Consider the following 17,611-nt stretch of genomic DNA (forward strand, 5'->3'; position numbering starts at 1 on the left):
GCCGTCTGCAGCCAGCATAAGCATGGCCTTCGAGATTAGCTTACGTTATCCTTATCAAGCCGTCGCTGTGGCATGATTTGAATGGTTTGGGCTGTCTCGAAGCGAATCCATGACGTTTAGCGATGCTAGCATATTCTAGTACAATCTAGCGATGCTGCCTACTTTTCCTACGCCGTCACTTAGTTTTAGATAACTTTCTGAAGTCTTCAACATGAATTGTAACCTCAGGAATTGTTGACACGATATCGGAGGTACAGATGTGCAGTGTTCGATGTTTCCGTGCGCGTTGTGACTGTTTCAGGCGGAAAAGATCAAATCCACGAGCGTTGATAGCTCGTGGGGCGCAGGTTACACCCGTATCGTCCGCATTTCCTTTCGTGTCGGTGTGTTGAATCTGCGCGGGTTTTGCTCCTGTCGTCCGTACCTTCTGTGTTTATCGTGCGGCTCGCGAAGATTCCTCCTAAAAAACATGTCTGCAGCGTGCATATGTCCTGTGTGGTTTGTGAAACAAATGTGCGCTGGTGTACGATGTGTTTGCAGCCCTATTGGTGGCTTATAGTCCTTTGATCTAGTGCCGTTTCTATGATGTAAACCATACGTGAACTGAAAAAATGCACTGTTTTTCATATGGACAAGTAGATATGATCTGTGTGTATCCACTGTGCAGTGTGGATGTGTTCGTCATTTTTATGCAGCTCGTATCATGGGGCTTGGGCCTATTCATGATGGCCCTTGCTTAATGTTTCCACTTTTAGGGGCATGTGGCGTGCAAGTAGTCACGAAGTCTTGTGCATTTGGTGTGGAAGAAGGGAATACTTTTATGCGTAACTTTGTCTACTATAGGTGAACCGTTGCAGCAATTAGCATTTTTTCCATGTGAATGCTTCTGCCATATGATATAATTTGTAGCAGATCTTATCTGTGGAGAAGCATAATAAACATAATTTAACATGGTGTTCCTTAGAAAATATTAATTACTGCATAACCACTATACATCTCCATACCTCACTGTATGATAAAGATGAATGTTCAGTTGAAAATGAAAATATCTTATAGTTGCATGAACGTATACATGCGAAATGCTACAGCAGCCTGGCATCACATTAATGTCAATATTGGTGACACCCGGCAACGTTCTGGGAACGTGGTGTTTTGTAACGTTGCTACATTGATACCATTTACACGTTAAATTGATGTTTACATGCAACGTTGACACAACGTGGGTGTCAGGACGTTGCTGTGACATTTATTTATGACATCACTTGAACGTACAGCTGGCAACGTACATTCAACGTTGAGGTTGGCTGTTTAACGTTGCCTGACATTTGTTACAATCAGGCAACGTTTACGCTACGTTCTGTGTTACTTGGGTGGATCCGACGTTAGGCTGCTAAACTCCATGGAACTCGCGGGTTCAATCCGGGTCGCGGAATTCGACGGGAGCGAAATGGAAAAACACTCGTGTACTTCTGTTTAGGTGCGCGTTAAAGAAGCCGAGCTGGTGAAAACTAAACCTCATAATCATATCGTGGTTTTGCCCCATAGACCCAAGAATTTATTTAAATGAAAAAAGAGAGAGAAAAGCATGTGGCTGCGTTCTTCGGCTTTTTTCTAGTGGTGTAAACAAAATAGTTGCAAATTATTCTCGAGTCTGATTTCCGAGAAAAACATGTTACGCTTATCCTATTTTCATACATAAATGTAATGCCATTCCCAAATGTATGACCACTCAACTCAGCATCTTGTATATTATAAACGGCTGCTTTCAGTTATCCGGCCGGTGCACTATCATAACGACCATAATGAAACAATCAAAAGAACGGCATACCTCACATACACGTAAAGATATGCGCAGATCTGTTGCATTCGTTGTAGATAAGTGTGGTACCACATGGATCACCCCGTTTTAATGGGTTGCAACATGGTGCGCCTCTTCCTTTCCCTCTGCCCCCAACGCCGAGTAGCTGGCTAGAGGAATTTACCTCAGGCCGACCTCTGTGCATTTCGCATCATTAAACTTCTCTCTCTCTCTTAAATGGTGCTGTTATGCGTCACATTCGAACAGAAAGGACTATTCGGCGTCGTACAGTATATCAATAACACTTGCCTAAATATATATATATATATATATATATATATAAGATGGTTTTGCCTGCTATGAATATTATTTCTGCGAATGAGAGTTTTATGTGCAGTATTCACTAATAAGTGTGTTTGTTGCTGCAAACACGTGTGCTTATTCCGGTCGGGAGTTCTCACTTTTGCAATTACTGCATTTAGAATATTTGTTGTTTTTCCCTTACACATATATCGTGAATATACAAGTATATATACGTACCCTTTGATTTAATTGCCTAGGAATACATTCGCCATTCTTCGCGCCACGCAGTTAATAAACCTGGTTTATTTCACTCTAATATTGTTTTCTTCGATCATTGTTCCTGATCAATATCCACCAACAAGAAGCGAGCGTAAAATGACACGATATCAATAATAACATTTTCTTACGTAGCCTTCTTCGTGCAGAGATACCAGTTATTTTTAGAGGACAGTGGTAAAAACAGCAGTTCACCTGGCTAAAACTACGTTTGGTACCGGCCGTCAAGGGTCATGGGCACACCAAAACAACTAAATCATTAAAAAATGTACTGCACAGAGGTTGTGCGAGAAAAACTGGGCGTCCGCGTAACGAACACGCGCTCGCTAGCAAACGACGCGCTTGACAACGACAGCAAAATTGAAGACGTCGCGTTGTATAATCCATGCCTCAAATACATATGTTTGGCAAAATGGTGCAACCATAAATTTGTAGTGGAAATAAAGCACTATTTTAAGAGCGTACTATGAGCAATCGGTCTCGGCGCCCGCAGCGAAAGTATGTTGAATATGCCGCGGAGCGCGTCTCCGCCCCAATCCAGTTCGCTTGCAGCGCCCTCGCACTATTTTTCCACACGCGGTGCCTCAGCGGCAGAGCGCCGGTCGGCCCACTCGACCATTGTCTAGTACACTCTAGTATGCATTTCCATGGGAGCAGTTGGATCGAAATGGCGCAGTATCGGTGGTGTTGTAAGCAGGCGACGTAGCGTAGCGAAGGCCTCGTCGCAAGCCGGGGACCACGCGGAAAGATTGGGGTCTTCCTTAAGTAGCTCAGTCAGCGGAGCCCTAATCGAAGCGAAATTTCGAATGAAGCGGCGGAAGTACGAGTAGAGGCCAAGGAAACTACGCAAGTCTTTTAGAGACCTTGGCCTTGGGAATTCTTTAACAGCACGGAGCTTTGCGGCATCGGGGAGAATGCCGTCCTTCGACACAACATGCCCGAGAACTGTCAGCTTCCGTGACCCAAAGTGACACTTTTTGAGGTTGAGTTGGAGGCCAGCCTCACTGAGACAGCGTAAAACCTGCTCCAAGCGATCAAGGTGAGTAGGAAAATCTGGTGCAAACACTACTACATCATCCAAATAACACAAGCACGTGTTCCATTTGAGGCCTCGAAGAATAGTATCCATCATCCACTCAAAAGTCGCGGGCGCGTTGCAAAGGCCGAATGGCATCACACGAAATTCGTATAAGCCATCTGGTGTGATGAAAGCTGTTTTAGGCTTATCGTCTGCAGCCATAGGCACCTGCCAATAACCAGAGCGTAGATCGAGGGAGGAAAAGAACTCTGCACCTTGTAAGCAGTCTAAGGCGTCATCGATCCGTGGAAATGGATAAACATCCGTTCGGGTTATTTTGTTCAGGCGACGGTAGTCCACGCAAAAGCGGATCGAGCCATCCTTCTTTTTAACTAAAACAACTGGCGATGCCCATGGACTGTCGGATGCTTCAACGACACCACGCTTGAGCATTTCACCTACTTGCTCATCAATGACGCGTCGTTCTGTCGAAGATACGCGGTATGGTCGCTGCCGTAGCGGTGAGTGAGCACCGGTGTCAATCCGGTGGCATACAGTCGTCGTTCGACCCAGAGAAGTGCTATGGCTGTCAAAAGCAGGGCGAAATTTGTCGAGGAGACGGAGGAGGTCATGGCGCTGCTTGAGGTTTAAGGCGTTGTCGATGACGTGGCTGAAAACGTCTTCAGGCGATGTAGCAGGTACGGGACTACCGGAGAGGGTGTTGACCTCGAACGATCCATTAGGAAGTTCCAACGCGCTAATGGTGTCGTAAGGCTCCACAGTGCCGAGAGATTCACCGCGAAGCAACATAATCGGGAATGGGAAGTGGTTGTAGACAGGAAGGTGAGTAGCACCTGCTTGAAGGCCAAGCAGCGCGGTTGGGAGTGGTGAGATGTGGCGACGAACGAAAGCAGTGGAAGGTCTGAAGAGGAGGCAATAGAACAGGATACAGGTGCCAGAACGGATGCGTGCGGAGGTATCTGGAGGTCATCAGTGAGGAATAACTTGGTGCAGGAAAGCGAAACATCGTCAGATATGGCATTGCCAAGCGAACAGAAGGCGACTTCTGCACGGCAGCAATCAATGACACCTTGGTGACGAGAGAGAAAATCCCAACCTAAAATAATATCGTGGGAACAGTGGGGAAGAACGACGAACTCGACGAAGTAGAGCACTCCTTGAATTTTAAGTCTGGCGGTGCACGCAGCCACCGGCTGGACGTGCTGTGCTGTGGCCGTGCGGAGTAATGGACCGAAGAAAGGCGTCGTGACTTTTCGTATTGAGCGGCATAGTTTTTCGGCAATCACAGATATTCCGGCACCTGTGTCAATGAGGGCAAGCACAGACACCTTCAACAGCGACATCAATAACGTTGGGCGGCGAACGAAGAGGGCTTGGGCGTTGCGACGATGACGCAGTTCTTGCCTCGGGAACTGCGCCACTTATTTTTCCGTGTCAGCGTTAGAGGGACGTCGACGCATCGGGGAAAGCGAGCGACGACGAGGAGAAGGAGAACGGCGGTCAGAAACTGGACGAAGGCTAGGGCGGGGAAGAGGTAAATCGCGGTCTGGAGCGTAAGACAACGGATGGTCGTACGCTGCTGTGCGTGGGTCGTCAAGTGGATGAAGTGGACGGCGGCGGCACAGCCGTGCCACGTGTCCGGGAATACCACACGAATAGCAGATGGGCCGATTGTCCACTGTGCGCCACGGATTAATAGCTCGATGCACTGGAGGTCGTGGTGGCGTGGAGGCAAAAACAGGGCTAGGCATCGGAGGCGGAGCCCGGAACATCGGTGGGCGTGGTCGTGCGACGGCGTCGGGGTAAGTCAGTGGGGCAGTGAGTTGAGGCGCCCGCTCCAGAGGAAGGACCTCGGACACTTGATCTTCTATAACGTGTCGTAGGGTCGGACTAAGGGACGAACTGGGCTCCAGCGGGTTGGAGATAAGGGAGAGCTGGCGAGCAACTTCTTCCCGGACGAAAGCTTTGATCTGCGAGCGGAGGTTGGACTCGTGAAAAGGAGAGGTCAAGCCGGACAACGATTCCTGATGGGGAACAGGACGGCGGGTGAGGAGGCGTTGACGGCGGAGCTCGTCATAGCTTTGGCAGAGTTCAATAACTTGGGCAACAGTAGAGGGGCTCTTTGAAATCAGCATCTGAAACGCGTCATCGTCGATTCCCTTCAGTATATGTTTGATTTTATTGCCCTCAGTCATGGATTCATCGACGCGTTTGCAGAGATCGAGGACATCTTCGATGTAGCCCGTAAAGGTCTCACCAGGCTGCTGAGAACGCGACTGCAGACGCTGTTCCTCGCTGAACTTTGTCTTGAACACAGTCCAGCTTGGGACTTCGCTTTCGTGGTTGCGAAACCACAAGTGGGCAATTCCGGTGAGGTAAAAAGGGACAGTGGTCAATTTCGTGGTGTCATCCCATTTGTTGTTAAGGATATTCGTTCGTATGAGGATATCCAGTCATCAACGTCGTGGTCATCAGCACCGCTAAAGATGGGAGGGTCCCGCTGACGGAGTGTGCCGGGGCATACAAGGGACTGGGGAGCAGGTGGTGGTAAGCTCGTGGTGCTTGCGGAGGTCATGATGGCAGGGAGGATCCGGCTGCGCAATTCCAGGATTACAGGATACCCAGCAAACCTCCACCAAATATGACAAGGAAGTCTATGCGATCCTTTCTGCAGTTAAACACATCAAACAAACCAATCTCACTAGTGCTATTGTGTTCACGGACTCATTGAGTGTAGTCCGAGTCATAATGAGCTTACGAAAACAAAAATACTGTCCTTAACGAACTATATGCTCTGCTATGCTCAGCTTATATGAGCAATCAAATCATCGTCTTATGCTGGGTACCTGGACACAGTGGTATAAAGGGCAACGAAGATGCTGACGAGAACGCTACCTCGGTGGCTTTTAGCGACAATGACATAAACATACCCATTCCGACCACAGACATTAAACCATATTTACGGCATAAGCTGAAGAAGCACTGGCAGAAAGAGTGGGATACCCAGGTATCCAATAAACTGCACTTGATCAAACCTAAATTAGGGCACTGGATATCCGAAAAAAACAGCACGATACAAAGAAGTGCTCTTTGTCGATTAAGAATAGGTCACACCTTCGGCACCCACTCCAACCTATTGACTGGAAGTGATCCTCCGTCATGTCGAAGGTGTGGCGACACCCTTACATTCCTCTGTATCTTCGTCCAGTGCAGAGAATTAGAAACTGAGCGTAAAAAGTACTTCCGTTCTGCATATCGCCTGCAAATTCCACTTCACCCAGCATTTTTTCTTAGTAACGAACCACTTTTTAACCTCGAAACAGTTTTTAGCTTTTTAGATGAAGTAAACGTCTTAGAAATAATTTGGCCAGGTCATGTGTAGCACAGCCTCGCCTTCGAGGCTGTAGCTGCAGTGACATTACTCTTTATAGAACATGCCTCTGAGCTCCCTACTTCAAGGGCCCTGTGGAGGCAGTAGCTCTTGTATGTCTCTTATTAGATCAGTTTATCGTAGTGAAACTTTTATGCACTTTTTATTTTGTCATAAATCATTGTCATTATATTTTACGCACTTTACAGCGACCTGTTCTTAGGCCTCTTTACAGCCACACTACATTTACATTTGTAACTCAATTCAATCACTTCATTTATAATACATAAACAATTCAGTACCATTTGTCATGGCGCTCTTTGGCCATAGTTGGCCCTTGCGCCATTAAACGCCACACATCATCAATAAACTGAACATTTCTTATTGTTTCGGGATGTCACGATTTTGTGAGACGGAGGGATCTCTACACCACATCCTGTGGCAAAGTGCAACCTGAGCAGCCCGACAAGGATTCGAGTCTCCTTGCTTTGACAAGGTGTGTACAACACGGTCACCGCCATAACCAGTTCTAGGTTGTGTTGGTATAATTCGTACCTGCCATCGGTCCTAAATATTTTGCTAAGGTTTACAAATTTGGGCTCATTCTACAATTTTGCAATTGTTGCATTGAGTTATGAGAATGAAATTCTATTGGGGATATGTTTTAACAGTCCTGAAACATGGGGTGGTATGAAATTGCGAAATTGCATGTAAAACAATTAATAAATTGTGATGGCACTTGTGCTGCTTTATTAGCAGTAATGCAAAATCCCTAACGAGTATACCGAAGGGGCGCTTCCTAATACCGATGTCACAGGTACACTTCTGATCGCAATCAAGCCCGATCCCGATCGAAATTTGCGACTGCAATTGGCTTCCTCGTGCAGCTTGCGCAAAGGAGTCAATCACTAGCGAGAAATTTGATCCGGATCGTGCTTGATCGCGATGAAAAGTGCACTGTGTGACACCCGCATTAGACGAATTTATTGAGAAAAATTCCTGAAGCCGGCTAAATCGGCAACAGCAAAAGCACCGAAAAAAGCACACTGGTCTAAAAACAACGTTGCCAGTTTCTGCTGTTCTAAGTTAATGGTTAATAATGTGTGTATAGAACAATATAGGTGCTAGAGAAAGCTCTAAGAAAATACATGCTGACTTTCCAACACAGGATTCTGTCTACGATTTTTGCAAAATATAAAGTTCACAGGCTGGCAGGTTTGGCACAATGTACAACACTTTTGCTTTAGATTCCATATTCCTAACTTCCAGATTCGATATACGATTCAAGTTCTACTTGAACTGTATATTTTAAAATATGGCCTACCTTCCGTTTAATCAATATACCTAAGTAGCCTCCTCTGAGTTAAATATAATTGGGGGCTTGAGTAGATATGCATGATATGCTTTTATCTCTTGTTATGAGTTGCCCGACGAAAGCAGCGGGGCATTGAAAGTTATCTTACGTATTACTGCACTTAATTACTAACACACGTGCCTACAGAGGTCCTGTGCCTAGTTTTGTTTCTCTAGGTAGTCAAAAATTATGTATTACACTTTTTTTCTCTTTTTCTTTGGGGGGGGGGGGGGGCTTTTCATTGATTCCCTTTTCTAAAGGGACATCAAAATAAAAAAGCCACGAAAGGTGGTCTAAAAGTGTTTGAAGTCTCAAGTCAACATTTACTCTTCAGAAGCACTACCAGCATGCAAACCTTTCAACTCACTTTTATAATTAAGCTGCCAAATAAGTAATCGCAGTGTGAAGCAGTATTTATTTGTTCTTTTTACTTGTTTTATTGTATGTTCTTTTTTTGTTCACAATGTTCTTCCTACCACCTCAAGCAGTATTTCAGCGGGAGCCTATGATTTATGTTTATAAATGAATAAGTAAATTCCTGAAGCTTGCAACAAACGTTGAAGCATAACATTTAAATGTAGTCAGTTCATAATACATCCCTAGAGCAGCATAGCATTAAGCTTAAAGCTTATCTGTGATGTCACATGTATTGCAAGGTTTGATAATGTGTAATCACAAATTGCTGGTTACGCATATCAGTCAGCCTGGTGCAGTGGTCGCAGGTGAGCGTGTAACCAAAAGCTGGCTATGCTTTGCCCTTCCGCATATGACATGGGAGAGAGCTTGAACTCTGCTATTGCTTCTCTTAAAGTGGGGACCATCTCTCTCACCTTCTCCTTATTATTCTGTCAACTTGCTAATATGCACAACTTCTACAAGCTTAGTTATGATTTGACTGCTGAACTTTGATTATGTGCGTTTCAATAGTTAATGGTACCCTCGAAACCATGCTGTACTTTGCGTGCAATTTAAATGGTCAATTTGAAATATTATGCAATGGTCTGACATTCTCAGGGAAACAAGGTTCTTGTTGTGAATAACGCATAGGCTGCTACCCGAAAGAGTATCAGAAACAATACTTTCTCACCTAACAAAAGTGTTTAGGCGCACCGTGCTCAGGCCATGCTGTCCTACAATAATTAGATCATAATGTGATATATCGACCGCTACACATTATTAAAAGTGGCAGACAAAAGTCATAATGCAGATGAATTTGACTGTTAAAATGTGTGTGGCTACCTAACATTTAGCCTTAGCCCCTTTGGCGCAGACACCATTAGTGCAAAAGGGGCGCATGTCATTAGCAAGCTTTTGGGATAAGTGTAGTTTGAATAAGCACTTGTCAAGATTTTGAGGTAGTACCATAATGTGAGACCCGCCCAAAGTGCGTTTTTTTTTTTTCATTTAGGCCGTGAAGCAACTTTTCTCTTAAGCCTGTGCAGATACGTCACGCTAGGCGAATACCATTCATTCCTCCCTTTACAGTGAATCCTGTTATTACGTTTCATTTTGCATGGTATACAAATGCACTTTAAGCAAGGCAAAAAATAAGTAGTTTGAATGTGTACAATATGAATCCGGACACACATCTCACCGAATAAACATCGATTTGGCTTTAAAGGGGCACTAAAGGGTGACACTGAATCAGTTTAGACGCATCAAGTATTCTTTCTTTTTGTGTTAGTTTTGTGATGAGAGGTTATTTATTGGACAAGAAAATGAAGGTCAAAGTTGCATTTCCTGACAAATTTTGCGCTGATACATCACCGCCGGTAAGTTGGGGGGCATGATGCATTCCAGAGTATTTTTGTATATTTTGGCTTTTGCGGGTCAGTACACTTGTGTTGTAGCTCGGGAACAAGAAGGCAGCTGTGACACGTTTCGTGGCGAACAGTTTAATCTGATAACCCAGCATCTTGCTTGGCAATATATACACACAAGTTGCGGTGCGGCAGTAGTGACGTCGCCGCGCTTTGTCCTTTTATTAGATACAACAACTTGCTCAAAAATTGCTAAGTTCAGTTCTTGACTCTTTTAGAATGCAATATAGTTATTTTGCCAAAAACAAACTAACTAGGCCTTAGCAGGCAGCCAGCAGGTGCAGGAACTTTATTGTGGTTTCACCAACTGTATATCGTTCTTTTGTATTTTCTAGCTTATCAAGCCTCTTCTTTTGGTAACTGCAGTTCTTTCTGGTGTTGCAGAAGTGTAATTCAATAATGCAGTTGAAATAATTATGTTTCCCTTAAGTGTCCCCTTAAAGGTTTGTCTGAGTGACGTGGCATGAGAAAACACTGCCCGAAAGTTATCTTGCATATATAGAGAGCAAACGCCACTTCTTCCGTCGCGCGAAAGGCCGTGGGGGGACGGGAGAGAGGGAGGGGAGGCGACGTTTAGCTGCGGCACCAGATGCGTATTTATATAAAAACGATGCGAGGCGAAAACCTCCGAGCCGCCCCCAGAGGCACCGGCAACTGTCACCAACGCCGCGCGCGTTCGGTGCGAACGCGGGCAAAACGCCGACGGCGTCGACAACAGTTCTGCGCGGTGCTGGTGCTGCTACATGTCCAAGTTTACACGGCTGATAAAACTACTATCCTTACTCCGTATAGCTCTCTACTAATTTGCTATCGCAATTGATGCTTCGCCTTTCGGGTGAAACTGCTACCATACTCTAAATGTCTTTTGATTGTCTCGACCGCTGACCGGTTTATGATTCCGTCCTCTTGAAATCCCAGCGCTGCAGGAAGGTGGACGTTACCTACAGCTCTCACTGGTTGAATACCTTCAGATAATTATGTCAATAGCTCAAGAGCATCGTCAAAACCCCTTGTGCCGAAACTTCCAACTAAACCTGACGAATGCTGCATGTAAATACAACTTAGAGTGCACTGTAAAAAAAAGGGCTAAGTCATAGGCGGTAGACAGCAGAGTATTTTAGGAGACCCTACACAAGCGGGTCCTGTTCGTCACTTGAGGCAGATTTCGTCAACAGAGGTAAAACTTTGCAAATGCAGCTGTTTGTGCACAAGAGCACTCACGAACCAAGGTAACACTGTAGAATGTTTCAATTACTGTATCGTCATCAGCCGATATTTATGTCCACTGTATACTGTATACTGAGAAATTATTGTTCAAAATGAACAAGGAACAAGGAAACAATTATGCCAGGCACCACCAAAGACTATCTCTTGGGTTTTTACTTCTTTATGTCGAAAGCACCGTGTAATGGTCGCACGGGTCCGAGAATGGCGGTAGGAGAGCGCTGGAAAAAGATATACAAAAGTGCAACGCGTGTGGACGGATGGAAGTGTCGAAGGTCGTCGCTGCGCCAGCGCGCGCCCGCGTTCTGGACGGCGCTCGCGCGCGTTGTTTTCGCGATGGTGGCGCGCAATACTGTTGTGTACTAGATTGCCACAACAGCTTCAAAAACACGAAGAGTCGAAAGCCGCCCGTGAAGTTTTACAGATTTTAGGGGAGGTCGTACGAGAAGGACAGACGACAGCATGTATAACTGTAGTGCGCCGAGTCAAGTAAGTCACGTACGTTCGCATTCGCGTGCAATATCACTGCCGGTCAATAAAAACGCAATAGCGATATGCATGTACATAGCGCATGGCCGTTTGTTTCAGAAGTGTCGCGTAGTTTAGTTGTACAGTGACATCTGCCGTGTTAGCTTAGCGGTAAATGCATACGTGTTGCACCGCTAAGCTCGACGACGCGAGCTGGATTCCCGGCCACGGCGGCCGTATTTCGCTGGTGCCGTAATACAAAAACACACTTGTACCATGTACTTTGATTTTTGTGTATGTTAAAGAACCCCCCGTGGTCAAAATTTTTCGTGAGACCTCCCATTGCAGCGTGTCTGAATGCGATGGCGAAGTCGGCTGTTTACTTCATCTGCCCATTGTTGCAAGACTTCCGTAGTTTTTCCGCCATGTCCGGTATATAAGACGAGGGTCGACTTTTCGCAATGGTTTTTTGAAAAAAAAAGTTCGACCTATATCCCGGTTTTTACGGTACTTTGATTTTTGGATTCGTTAAAGAACCCCCGGTGGTAAAAATTATTCTTGACACACCCCATTACAGCGTGCCTCATAATGATTTCCTGTTTTGGCACGTAAAACCCCCGAATTCGTTGTACTGTGCATTCACTCGCGATCGGCAAGGACGAGTTCAAGCGAATTATTTCCCGTTTCCAAACGCTGCAACTTGAATTACTAGTTGTGCAGGTAATGAAAGGGGCCGCGCACTACTTGCCTTTGGTGTGGTAGTAATCCGTATTTAATGCAAGCCGCGGTCGCCGGTAAGCGGCAGGTCGGAAAGCAGCTGCTCGAGACGTGCGCGTAAAGTTGGTTGCTTGGCCGTGCTTTCTATGTTCACAATATCCAAGCATTCTTTAAAATAATTGCCACCTTGCACATTATTCGTGCTTCACTCTTCCTGCCAAGAATATTCGTTTCGTGTAGTAGCCGGTAATCTTATAAGCGTACTTTAGCTGTGGCGGGGACATTCGCCCGACCCGAAACTACCTTTGCATTGATGAGGCCTGTATCGCGAATGCTTATACCCTGTGGTGCTGGTCCCAAGTTAATCGCTAGTTACTGTGGTGTGGGTTCATTTCGCGGAGCAGTCTGTAAGAGCCATTTCTCATGAGCAGTGAAAATATGCCTCGCTCACTAATGCAATGAGTTGCAATGACTAACATCTGCATTAAAAAAGGCATGATATACAAAAAATATTTATGCAGCATGTTATAAGGCACTATGCACATATGTAGTATTTATATTGGTAAATTTGTGCAGATGTGTGTTTTGGTGGTGCTCTCTGGGCTTTTGTGTACTCTGGGAAGGAAACTGTTTTAGCATTATATTATTACAGTTCTGTTCGTGCCATATGTAGTGATGTTATGTTACAAGAAGTAGGCAGTACAAGTTACACGCACTATAGCATCTCCTGATCCCTGTGTATTAAAGTCGTGTACACTTTGCCACAAACATCTTAATTTGTGATTTGCCTGAACGTAAGGTTAGAGGTTATAATAAGCCACGTCGCTGAAGATGGAAGAGGGTCTTTCTCGTTAGTCTAGTGCCACGCTTATTGGTGCCTAATGCTTGTGTTCTTTCTGTGCTCACAGAGCTTATGACACTCCCTAGGAGCCAAAATGAGAGCAGCCGTGTGCATGCGGCCAGCTACCAATGAAACCAACAGCAATCTTCACCGTCTCTGTACATCTCTGCAAGCATGCATGACCGCTTTGTGAGTGCATCATAGAGAAATATATACCTCTAACTCGACGCCTTATACGATCTTGTCGGACACCTGCGACACGCACTTGGCTTTCACTCTCGCATCACCGTCCACAATTTATTCAATGCCATACACGTGTGGAAGCAGACGCTCCCCATTCTTGACGTTGCCGCCACGAAAAAAGCTGTCGGCGTCGGCAACCTTCTTGAAACCACATTTCAGTCTTCGCATCGCTGTTCCGCAAGCAGGCGATCTGCCACCGTCGAAAACGGAGCGCCGTTAGCACGAACAGCGAAGGAAAGCGCGGTCGAAACAATGTAAACAAAACGGAGACTGCACCATGGCGCGACCGCGCTGCAATGTCAAGCAGCGCGGTTGCATCATGGTGCATTCTCCGCTTTGTTTACATTAAATGATCGCTAGAAGACGAAAAAACGATCGCCAGAAGGCGCTACTGCACCCCCTGACAGCCCCTTTCCCCCCCTCCGCCAATGTGGAATTGTCAAGCGGCGCGGTCGCACCGTATTGCAGTCTCCGCTTTGTTTACATTGTTTCGACCGCGCTTTCTTTCGCTGGGCGCGCACACTCGGCTGCTCTCATTTTGGCTCCCATGGAGTGGCATCAGCACTGTCCGCACAGAACACATGCATTAGGCACCTGTGAGCCAATAAAATTAATTCACAATGTCAGTACGACATATGCGCATAATGCCTTATATCATGCTGTATAAATATTTAATGTATATCATGCTTCATTCAATGCAGATGTTAGAGTCATGCCAACTTATTGAATTAGTGAGCAAGGTATCCTTTCACTGCTCATGAGAAATCGCTCGTACAAATTGCTCCGCGAAATGAACCCAGCGATTACATTGCGATTACATTACCAGCGATTACATTGGGACCAGCAGCACGAGCGCAAGAATTAGCGATACATGCCTCATCAAAGCAGATCTAGTTTCTCGTCGGGCGAATGCCCCGCCGCAGCTAAAGTAAGCTTGCACCGATGACTGGCTACTACACGAAACGAATATTCTTCGCAGGAAGAGTGAAGCAGGAAGAATTTGCAAGGTGGCAATTACTTTAAAGCATGCTTGGATATTCTGAACCTAGAAAGCATGGCCAAGCAACAAACATAACGCGCACGTCTCGAGCGGCTGCTTTCCGACCTGCCTCTTACCGATGACCGCGGCTTGGATTGAATACGGATTGCTACGACACAAAATACAAGTACCGCGCGGCCCCTTTCGTTACGTGCACAACTAGTAATTCAAATTGTAGCGTTTGGAAACGGGAAATAATTCGCTTGAACTCGTCCTTGCCGATCGCGAGTGAATGCACAGTACAACGAATTCGGGGGTTTTACGTGCCAAAACAGGAAATCATTATGAGGCACGCTGTAATGGGGTGTGTCAAGAATAATTTTTACCACCGGGGGTTCTTTAACGAATCCAAAAATCAAAGTACCGTAAAAACCGGGATATAGGTTGAACTTTTTTTCAAAAAACCATTGCGAAAAGTCGACCCTCGTCTTATATACCGGACATTGGCGGAAAAACTACGGAAGTCTTGCAACAATGGGCAGATGAAGTAAACAGCCGACTTCGCCATCGCATTTAGGCTGATTTTTCACATGTTGTTTCAAAATGAGCGGAAGCCGACGGCAATTCACCGTCGCCTTCAAGAAAAAAGCGATTGAGTACGCGGAAGCCCACGGCAACCCGCCAGGTTGCCGTGGGCTTCGGATCGTGTGACCATCGACCCGCGTGTTTGTCAGCACCTTATCATCACGACACGAAGCAGCATTTAAATAAATACTGTCACCATTGTGCAACCGGCTGAGTCGTATTTGTTTAAAGGTAAGGGTGTCTTTCGGTACTTTTACCATTGAAAAAGATTTTTTTCATTTTTAGAATTGGTTAGTTGGGGGGTCGACCTATATTCCGGTTCGACCTATAGTCCGGTTTTTACGGTACACGGTAACAAAGGTGTTCTTGCATTTCGCCCATATCAAAATGCGGCCGCAGTGGCCGGGGATCGAGCTGGCATCTTCGAGTTTAGCGGCGCAACACGTATGCATTTAGCGCTAAGCTAACACGGCGCATGTCACTGTACGATTCAACTACGCGACACGTCTAAAAACAACGGCCATGTGCGAAATACAGGCAAATCCATATTGCATTTCATCGAGCGGCCATGATAGTGCACGCGAATGCTAAAGTACGTGACTTATACCTGACTCGGCACACTGCAGTTATCTATGCTTGTCGTCTGTCCTTCTCGTACCACCTCCTCGAAAGTCTGTAGAAGTTCACGGGCGGCTTTCGACCTTTCGAGGCTGTTGTGGCAATCAGAAACACCGCAGTACTGCGTGGCCACCTTTCCTGGTTGATGAGGTCGCGCTCGCCGTCGCGAAAACAACACACACGAGCGCTCGCGCCGTAGAGAACAAGGGCGCGCGCTGGCCCAGCAACGACCTTCGACACTTCCATCCGTCCGCTAGCGGAGCATTCGGCGCTGGTGCCGCGCGGGCACTAAGGTCACTGAACCTGTTAAAGTACCGCAACCGCCGGTGCTCGCGCAGGCAACACTGCGCTGTTGTTGCCAGATTTCGTCCAACGCGTCTCTCGGGCGGCAGCCGCTCACCTATGTAGCTTCGCTTTCAGCGATTTATATTATCAGAAATCGACAGATTTCACCGTCCTTTGCATAAAAGATGAGATGGTGCATCTTCTATGCGTGCGAAGCGGTACAGATAATTACGACCGGAAGATTTTTACAGGCGCCAAATTGCATGCAGCGAGACCAGCGAACTGGCGATCGAGCGGCCGTTCTTACGTTTGTCCACCTTCCCGATAAGTTTTGAGCTCGTTGGGAAGCTATTCAAGGAGTGTACCAAACCGCTTGACAACGTGCATAGTTAGGCAACATTACTCGTGCTTTAAGCATTTTACACGTCGCAGGCCTACGTGAATCTCGGGCATAGGCGCAGACTACGGGGGGGCTCTGGGGCTGGTGCCCCCCCCCCCCCGCAAATCCGAAGCCTCCCCCCCCCCACCCCCATTTCTCGCCAAAGTGTCATCACCAGAGTTCTGTTGCCCACATCATTTGCGGTTTCTTTGGAGTTGCCTCAACGTTTCACTACCAATTTTATTGTTGCTGAAAGCTCACTGCATCAGCGCGGACGTGCACGACTTTACATTCACACTTTCGCTTTATTTCTGCAAATCCTGACCATAGGACGACAAGCGCATTAGAAGCGCCAGCGGCGGCTACCTCATAAGCATTTTTTCTCACTTCAACGTTTTTTTTTTAATTTCAACTGTGAACACTATACACACACATACAATATATTTAAATATATACACAGGAATAAGTTTGTTACATTTTTTAAAGAGAAGGATTTAGCCAAGTAACAATTATTTCTAATTGTAAGGATAGGTTATGCCTGGAGAATGAATACGTTGCTCTATGTTTACCTCCAATTACCCCTGCCTTGCGCTAGCGTATTCCTACTTGCGCCTGCAAGTTGGAATACGCTTGGAATACAGGGATAATTGGAGATCGCAGGGAGAGGCCTTCGTCCTGCAGTGGACATAAAATATAGGCTGATGATGATGATGATGATGATCACTTCTCACCCGCCGCGGTGGCTCAGTCAGCTAAGGCGTTGCGCTGCTGAACACGAGATCGCGGGATCGAATCCCGGCCGCGGAGGCCGTATTTCGATGGAGGCAAAATGCAAAAACGCCCGTGTGCTTGCGTTTTACTGCACGTTAAACAACCCGTGGTGATCAAAATTAATCCGGAGCCCTCCACTACGGCGTGTCTCATAATCAGAACTGGTTTTGGCACGTAATATCCCCAAAAGAAGAAAAATGTTCACCTCTCTTCAAATTGCTTTGCGTGCTTTTTTTTTTGACCGTGAAAAAGAAAAACCTGCATAAAAATGCTGGCGTATGAAAGTGCGGCACCAGCAGCAGCAAGCAGTGATCTTCGTACTGTCTATCGCTTCAACGGAAACTGAGCGGCAAAAACACAGCGCGTACAAAGGTATTAGCCGTCTGCGGATCACTTTCAAGATACCGCGCGCAGATTACCGCCAAAATAAAGCGCGCGACCCGCGTATGGCGTACTCCCCAGGCTCACGGACAGCCGCAGTTAGTCCCCATATAGCCGCAGTCACTACAAACTAGCAGATACGCGCCGCGCTTGTCCCCCC

The sequence above is a fragment of the Dermacentor silvarum genome, chromosome 3 (assembly GCF_013339745.2).
Source record: "Dermacentor silvarum isolate Dsil-2018 chromosome 3, BIME_Dsil_1.4, whole genome shotgun sequence".
In the NCBI taxonomy this organism is placed as follows: Eukaryota; Metazoa; Arthropoda; class Arachnida; order Ixodida; family Ixodidae; genus Dermacentor; species Dermacentor silvarum.